Source organism: Musca autumnalis, unplaced genomic scaffold (assembly GCF_047663935.1).
Source record: "Musca autumnalis isolate F117 unplaced genomic scaffold, ASM4766393v1 scaffold_3, whole genome shotgun sequence".
Lineage (NCBI taxonomy): Eukaryota > Metazoa > Arthropoda > Insecta > Diptera > Muscidae > Musca > Musca autumnalis.
The window spans coordinates 881,860-890,913 of NW_027411866.1; positions in this window are offsets into that span (position 1 = coordinate 881,860).

A 9,054-nucleotide genomic window follows, 5' to 3' on the forward strand; every position below is an offset into this window, starting at 1 on the left:
AATAAATAAAAATATTTCATGAACGAATTTATCAAAAAAAAGTACTTTATGTACGTTTTCGTTCACTTACTTCCATATTTTGTTTCAACACTGGCACAATTTGCGAATGATAACCAAAACGGACAACACGTTTTTGAGCAGTCAAACCCTATCGTCCAAAGACATAAATACAACTAAGACTAGACAAAATGCATGCAACAAAAAAATGTTTACGAAACTTTGTATAGAAACATTACCCTTAACAGGTTGCAGTTAATTCAAAATCGCAACCAAGGAGGAACATTTCATGTAATGGTATCAGAAGCGAAATTTATGAATTCAAGGATCTATTCAAGAATAATTCTATGTCAATTGGATCGGTGAATTCGGTTAAATACGTAAAAATGTATAAGAGAAAAAAATGTTATATCACCATATCGTGATATAACATTATGTTAAATTCAAAAGCCATTCACTGAAGAATGATAGCAAAAAAAATGTCTTATCTTGTTGTATTTATGTCTTTGTATCGTCTGAAAACGCACTACGCCATGGTAACATGAGATGTCAAAACAAATTCTTGTAATTGCGAAATGTAAACAAACAACTTGTTCGAACTAGACTGCCCCTTTTTATTCTTTTATCTGAAGCATGGCCCAATTATACAGGTCCTCTCTCAAGCGAATTCAAACAAAAACAAAGAGGGTTTTCAGACGATAGGGTTTGACTGCTCAAAAACGTGATTTCCGTTTTGACTCTCATTCGTAATTTCCACATCTAGTGTTGCGTTTTTGAAGTCACTTTATACAAGCGTACTTTTTGAACAAAAAGAAGTACTGTTTTACATAAATGTACCAAAAAGGTTTGTGTGTATTGTACATGAACATTTAAAAAAAGTAATTCTTGTGAATCCCATAAATTGGGTAAAATGTATGGGTAGCTAAAGTTGTTGCCTCATATCGCATGTCATGTAAAAAATAACGTAATAATTCTTAGGTAAGATGATGCATTGGATGCCGAACTTTGTATAGGTTTTCGTGTTCTTGATATTTATTAATTAAAATCTCTATTAAATGTTTATCCCACATGTCACTTCTTACAGAATTTAACACAAAAATGTTTATTTGTTCACATTTTTATTCCTACACATTTCGCACACACATTCTTCATTTTATAAAAATATGTGAGGAAACAGTTATTACTTATACCATGATGATATTTACATTAGGCAATTTTCCTTGACGGATTTTGTTCTTCTTTTATACAAACAATTCTGTTCGAACATTTTTTTATTTCAAAACATTTAAAATAAACTCAATTACGAAAAAACTATAAAAGAAATTAATTAAAAAATCATAACATGTTCTTGAATTAATGTTTGTATAATATAAAATAAATAAAAAATATTTCATGAACGAATTTATCAAAAAAAGTACTTTATGTACGTTTTCGTTCACATTTTGTTTCAACACTGGCACAATTTGCGAATGATAACCAAAACGGACAACACGTTGTTGAGCAGTCAAACCCTATCGTCTGAAAACGCACAAAGATTTGAAATGTCAACATTCATAAACAAAGGCGAAAAATTTGTTTTCGCCGACACGGAATATGCTTCAGGCGAATTTCTTTATTGTCAATTAAGGTAGATGCCATGGTACAATAAGAAAGGTAGATGCATCGGCGAATTGCTACAACAAAGCAACTTTTTTTGTAATGTAAACTATCAAAATTTTCGCCAAATGGTCTCTTGTTGTCTCTTTTTATCGCTTGTGTTTGTCTATAAAGTGTAGACATGCTATCTCTTACTTACCGAATCATATGGTTTTTTGTTTTGATTTTTCATGGCGAATTCATAGTTTTTTGATGTTTTAGATTCGATCAGCTGGGCTGAGGCATTTACCTTTCTAATTGTACCATGGTAGATGCATACATAACATTTTACGAGAAAAAGTTGTTGACGCAGTTATTTTTGTTTGGCGTAACAGAAATACCAGCTGATCGATCTTTAACTGCCAAAATACGTTATTGTAAATTAAATTCTAATACAAAACACAACAAATGTTGACATTTTACGTGTACCACATAAAGTTGATTTGTTTTCATTTTTCGATATATATCTACCTGTTCCTCTACAGTTTGACATTTTTCTACCTCACAGCGAATTCAAATGACAAATATGAATTTTGACAGCTCAAATCAAAATCATTTGTTTTTGAGAGAGGACCCTTATAATTGAGCCATGATCTGAAGGAAGCAGGCGAGGATGCTTGCCTGCTTCATTTCTGACATAATAAAAGAAAAGGGCAGCCCAGTTCGAAATTTGCTAGGCCTTTAAGGTAGAGCTGGCAAACCATCGATATTTCCAACACTACATATTTTCGATATAATATTTTAAAATATCGATTGCTATCGATATTATCGGTAATGTGTCACCCCTATTATTTTGGGAATAAAAATGACGGAAATGTCTATTCCTTTGTTTACATTTTACACTAGTACTTCATAGAAATATGAATGAACAAAAAACAATTTACAATTTACTTTTCCGAAAAAATTGTACGTGTGACTACGTACATACTTTCTCACATCCACAAAACCGAAAAGCCGCAAAATTTCTATTTATTTTAATAAATTGTAGGTTAGGGGTTTTTAATCCGTTAATATCGATAGGCAAAACTATATATCGATACTGATTTTTTTAAAATAATCGATACTGTCGATAGTTCCATCGATTTTTTGCCGTCGATATTCCCAACAGTAGATATTTTCGATATAATATTTTAAAATATCGATATTATCGTTAAGTTGTCAACACCATTAATTAATTTGGAGGTCAAAATGGCGGAAATGTCAATGATTTTCTTAAAATTTGCACAAGTAGTTCACAGAAATGTTTGGGTTTTTGGAAACTCAACATATAAGTGTACGAAAAGTATTAGAAGTTACAAAATATCAAAAATATTTAATGTTGGGGATATCAATATTTAGCTCTGTTCTTTTACGTGCAAGAATCTTATACTATGTTTACATTTACGAAATCCACTCGATTTCAACTGCCAATTCCATTGCTCAAACGTCAAATGAAATCCAATCGATTTCAGATGAGTTTTCATTTGACGTATACACAAAGGAATTGACAGATGAAATCGAGTGGATTTCGTAAATGTTTTTAACATTTTCAAAAGTAAAGGAACAGACCATTTGTTTGCCAAAAAATAATGTTCTTCCCATGTTGAGTTCAATAGATTGTAAAAATCATACTCTAAATATAATATAGCATTTCCTAACCCAATGATTACACATGCAAGTAACTTACAGACAGTTGTGTATACATATTATAGTCGAAACTTCAATTTTTTCGAACTGACACTTGCATGTGTAGACGTTCGGAAAACTGACAAGAAAATTTTGTCGGCAGTGAGGTTGTTAGTTGGTGTGGCAATGAATATGTGTGAGTGTATTTGTGTTTTTCGAACTGCCACTTGCATGTGTAAACGGGGGGTAAGACGTTTTCTCATAGTTTTCAAAATGAATAAACTGGCTACCAAAATTTAATGTTCATTTTCTTTCATGGTTTAATAAGAAAGGTTAGCCAAAGCTTTATGTCAATTTAAATTTTTTTCATTCGAGTATTCCAAAAACTTCAAAACAATATAAACAAACTGTGTATGTGTGTGAGGTGTTTGAATAATATGCCAAACAATTTTAAAAACAATAGAATTCAATGCTTTTGAATATTGTTTTTAGACCATTTGTATGGAAGAAATTCGTCAGATTTGCATTGAAACAATCATTTTATCATATTCACAACTCGATTATGTGGAGAAAACTTAACACTTCATTCATTTTTCGCGTTTTTTATAACATGTTAAAAAAATGCATTGTAAACAAACCCACTTGTTGCTTAATTTTGAAGTTTTAGGAATTCAGGAAAAACAAGGGTTCTATAGATTTTTTTCATTTAAATCTACCTCTTTACTTATACCATGTTTTCTTTCATATCGCTATCATTTAAGAATAAAAAAGATAAACATTTAGAAAAATACTATGCGAGACTCCGACTCCAGCAAAATTTGTTAGACTAATAGTACGGTTACAGTTTTTTGCCGGGTTAACCCACTTCATGAGGATTTATTTGACGTTTGCGCTATAGAATTGACATTTGAAACCCAAAGGGTTAATCCGGTTAAGTATTACCGGGGTATAAAGGTTTCTAAGCTAGATCTATTTCATCATGCTTCTAAGGCTGAAGGCATAAAAACATTATGGTTTGAAGCCGTAGATTTTTTGGAATTTTCGGTCCTTTTCTTGGGAAGTATAAACAATAAACAGGTTATACTGTTGTAATAATAAGCGCAGAAACTATCCTAAATACATATGTTCCCACAAACATTCTCGATGAGACATTGAGAGACCAATCCGCTTCATATTAGCACAACAATATAAAAGTATTCGGATAATGTAAATTTTTTCTAACGTTGAAAATATTTGAAGTTGTTAGTCACGGGAATTGAACCGGGGTATTCATGGTGCAATGCGGATGTGTTTACAATTGGACCACCGGGACAACCACTATCCTAAACAAACTTCAAAATTTATTCGTGAACAGGTATCAGCCTTTATTAAAGCCAAAATGTTTGAAGTTTTATGGGGGTACGATACGTCAATATAATCCATCTTCGAATTTTATGTGAGTTTGGAAGGCCAATGTTTAAGCTTTGGAAAGTTATCTCAGGAAGTACTCTTTTAAACTGCACATTTGAAATTTTGTGTTGCCCCACAACAATCAGTGCTTCCCAGCAAAATGTTTGTAGCCAAAGAAGTAGATGAATCATGAGTGGTTTCGGACTACATCTTTTTATGTGAAAGAGGTCATGATTTTTACAAGGGCATGGTACAGCGAGGTACAGTCCATTTTGCTCCCACAGCAAACGTCTAGGATGCACCCCATTTTCGATCCACTGCACGCCTTTGATTGAATTTAGATACATTCTTAGGAAAGTGTTTTAATCAGTTTAAGCATGCAATAAAAAATGCAAGCCATTAATAATATCCCAAAATAAATAAAATGCATTTATTATTTGTGTAAAAAAGAGTATTAAGAACTTTATTATTTTAAGACAAATTAAAAAAATTCCATTAAATTCAATCGCTATTGTGTTTACTTCCTCTGCTCTCGGTCATCATGTTCCGCTCATCCAAAATGTTTTTTATTTTGTCTTCTTATCAACAGCACGGCTTTCGGCAAGGACTCCAAATCCACTCAATTCATTCTACTGTTCGCAACTTTTAATTAACTTAACTGTTTGTATTTTTTAATTTAAACAAAATGTTAGAAATTTAGACACTTTTTTTATTTTTTGAAAAATAAAAATAAAGTCGTTGTTTGTAGGGATCGAAAAACTGGATTTTTTGTATGGATCTCTATGCTATTTGCTTCTAAAATGTAATAAATGGAGTGCATTTCTCATGACTCCGCATGAACTGCTTCAAAAAAATTATGCAATCACTATTTCACATAGAACAACTTCAAATAAATTTTGCTGGGTTACTATGCGGTATCGGTTACTCCGTTCGGTTGTCACCAGGGCACAATTGCCCAGGTAGTGGTATCGTAAAATTTTGAATATGAAATGTCAAAATTGTCTTTATGTTGTTGGGGAAATTACAACAAAAATAATTTTTTTATAAAGGGATATGACATTTCATATTCGAACAGCTGGTGTGATACCACTACCTTGGTAATTGTGCCATGCTTGTCACCTTGCGCTTCAGTCAGATGAACATCAAATTGTAGAGTTGGGTAATCTAGTTCCTAGTTCCTCGCACTAGTTCCAAAACGTATGAGTAACATCATGAAATATAACGTATGATATTAAGTATACGCAGTTTGTTTAAAGAAAAAATGTGGGCCATTGGAACTGCGAAGTGAACGATATAGTTCCATATAGTTCCTTTGGCACAACTCTATCAAATTGCCTTAAAGAAATTTCGTCCAAAACATGAAACACTTGACCACACAGCCTGTTGTAAAGTATGAACACAAATTACAAACCTATTAACAACCATTTATGAAGCGTCTACAACAAATATTTACCTGTTCTTCCAGCATCTTCTTGGTTGACATATCCAAAGGTACTCCAGTCACCGCGTTTTGTTTTGCCACCTAAATTAAATTGTTAACCAAAAGTTCTTTATTTATTTATTTTTACTTACGTTTTTTCCTTTCATATTGTTAATACATATCGTCTGCTCCGTCGGAAAAGGTCGTAAGTCCACTTTTTTTGGAAATCGCGTTTTTCTTACAGGATGATAGTACACGTCAAAACACGTCGTATGATACAAAGAAAATGGTAGTATGTCGCGTCTTTCTATATGTTTTGCCTTTGTCGGAAAAGGTCGTAAGTCCACAAAACGTACAAATTTGAGTACGAAAAGGTCGTAAGTCCACAGGAAAATGTATACTTTAAAAGAATACTACAGCTAATGTAGTTCAGATATAATGTTTAACGTCATACATGGTTGGTGTACAATGTAAAGAACTAGCCTACACCTTTGGATGATAATCGGATGATATTTGGCGGAGCCTTTGGACCAAACTTTTGAACAAAAATGTGATAATTTCTATATTGCAACGAAAATTTACATTTGAAATCTATTTTCCCCTATAAGCGAACTGATTATGAAAGATGGACTTCTGGCCTTTTCATTGATACAAATTGGGATGCTGTATGTGTTCAAATACCTCATATAAAAATTTTAAAAACCAAGATTTTTACTGTTTTACTTTCGTATATCTTACTTAACTTTATTAACTGGTAATTTGTGGTTTCTCTAGGGACATTTATTCACATAACGATTAGTTTGTGTTCTGAATTGAATAAAGCAATACCTTCTAACGGACGGGTAAGTGCAATGTTTATATTATTAAATGATTCTAAAATAATAATTGATTGAAGACATAATGATTCTGAAAGCTCTGATGATAAACTTCCTGAGTCCAGGAAGACATTACATGCTGAAGATTCTACATGGTTTGCAGACAAAAACAAAAAACCCCAAACGAAGAATAGATACAAAATTTCAGCCATATCTGAGGTCCAGGAAGACATTACATGCTGAAGATTCTACATGGTTTGCAGACAAAAACAAAAAACCCCAAACGAAGAATAGATACAAAATTTCAGCCATATCTGAGGAGGCCACACCTTCAAAATACCGGAAATCGTTCTATGGGGGCTATATGAAGGCGTCAATACCAAACATCCTAGAAGTAATAGAAACTTCTATACCAAATCACTAAGATCTATCTTTAAAATTGTGAGCTGTATCTTAATTTCAAAAGACGGACATACGGTCATGATTATACCGACTTAGAAGTTTACTCTGATCAAGAATATATATAATTTATAGGGTCTCCGCTGAATATATCGATATGTTACAAACTGAATCACAAATGGAGGGTATAAAAATCTTCAGAAATGTTGGTGTCGATATATAATTTTAACATACCGCCAAATAACTGATGACTTGAGGCATGCCGACTGTGTTCACCTTCTTAAAATGTATCTTATATACCTGATGAAACTATAGCTATCGATATGTTGCCTTCTAATCTAAACACTTGCTTTCCAATAAGACTAAAGCTTCGTTACGCATAACATCTGGTATTTCCATTGATTTGTAGCATATTTAAGAAAGTGGGGGTGGTCGGGTCTTATTGCTAAAATATGTAGCCAGGATTGGGGAAACAGAATCGTTCGTAAGTTTAATAAATGTATATAGCGCATTTAAAAAATAAGGCACAGGTGTAACCCGCTCCTCCGAAATTCAACAAAATATATAGCCTACTTCCACCAAGGGACATCCCTGTGCATAATCTGAAAATTACATGGAATAAGTACTTAGGGTTGGAGATTCAACAACAGTTGCCTCGCAAATTAATTTTCTTACCGATATTTTCATAACTTTAGCAAAAAAGCGTTTTTAAAAAAATAGGGCCTGCCCCGCCCCCTTCCAAATTCAAAAAAAAATATAGAGCCTATTTTTACTCCGGTTGTTCCTTGTATATTCTCTGAAATTTTCAAAAAGATCGGTTCAGCTGTTTTTGAGTCTATGCGGAACATACAAACATACACACATTGTCTTTTATATATAAGATTTCACCCAAAAGTTTTGGTCCATTAAACCCTCTAATAATTATCTCATCATCATGTTAAATTGCAAGCTTATTCTTTGTCTTAAACTAAAATCATTTTTAAAATTTCGCTCCGATCGGAATATTACTGCGATCTACAGGACAGCTACAAAGTTGGGTAAAAATTGTGTGTTTGGTCCTTTTCACACCTTTCGATCATAACCAACCTCTAATGGGGTCACTTCTGGTCGGAACCCGACCTCTCCACAAAATTTCGTGACGATGGGTCCAAAATTGAGGCCTGGAGTTTTATTACAATTGTTAGTGGATGGGCGGACACACATAGCTAGATCGCTTTATCTCGTCAAGATATGAAAAAATGGTAGGGGGAGGGGGTCTACGACGAATATTTCGCGATGTTACACTAATATTGGACAAAACAAACTTGTAATACCCTTTCCACATTGTTTTGTAAAGTAAAATATTTTATTTTAAAAACGTCCGTAAATTGTAGGAAAAGGTCGTAAGTCCCTACAAACATACAAAACTGTACAAGGAAAAGGTCTGTTATGTAACTAAGTCGGGAGTGTAAAGGGGAAAAAGGCATACCTAGATGTCGCTGGTACGCGTTTGCCATTGAAGTATTTCGGTCTAGCTCAGTTGGCCACTCCTGACCAGCCATAAACAAATTGATTCATTATCAATCACAAAAAAGGAAATGCTTATTTAAATTCAAAAGAATTTAAAGTTGTTGTTGTTGTTGATGGTACCCAAGGTGTTTGCTGGGTTACCTTGCCCTCCCAATGGATTTCTACACAAATCCCCAATGAGCCTCATCAATGATGATGGCTCCCAAAAATTCTGTTGACTGAACCTGTACCTTTACCTTACCTTTATGTTGATTTTTAATCCATTATAAATGTTGTTTATAATTG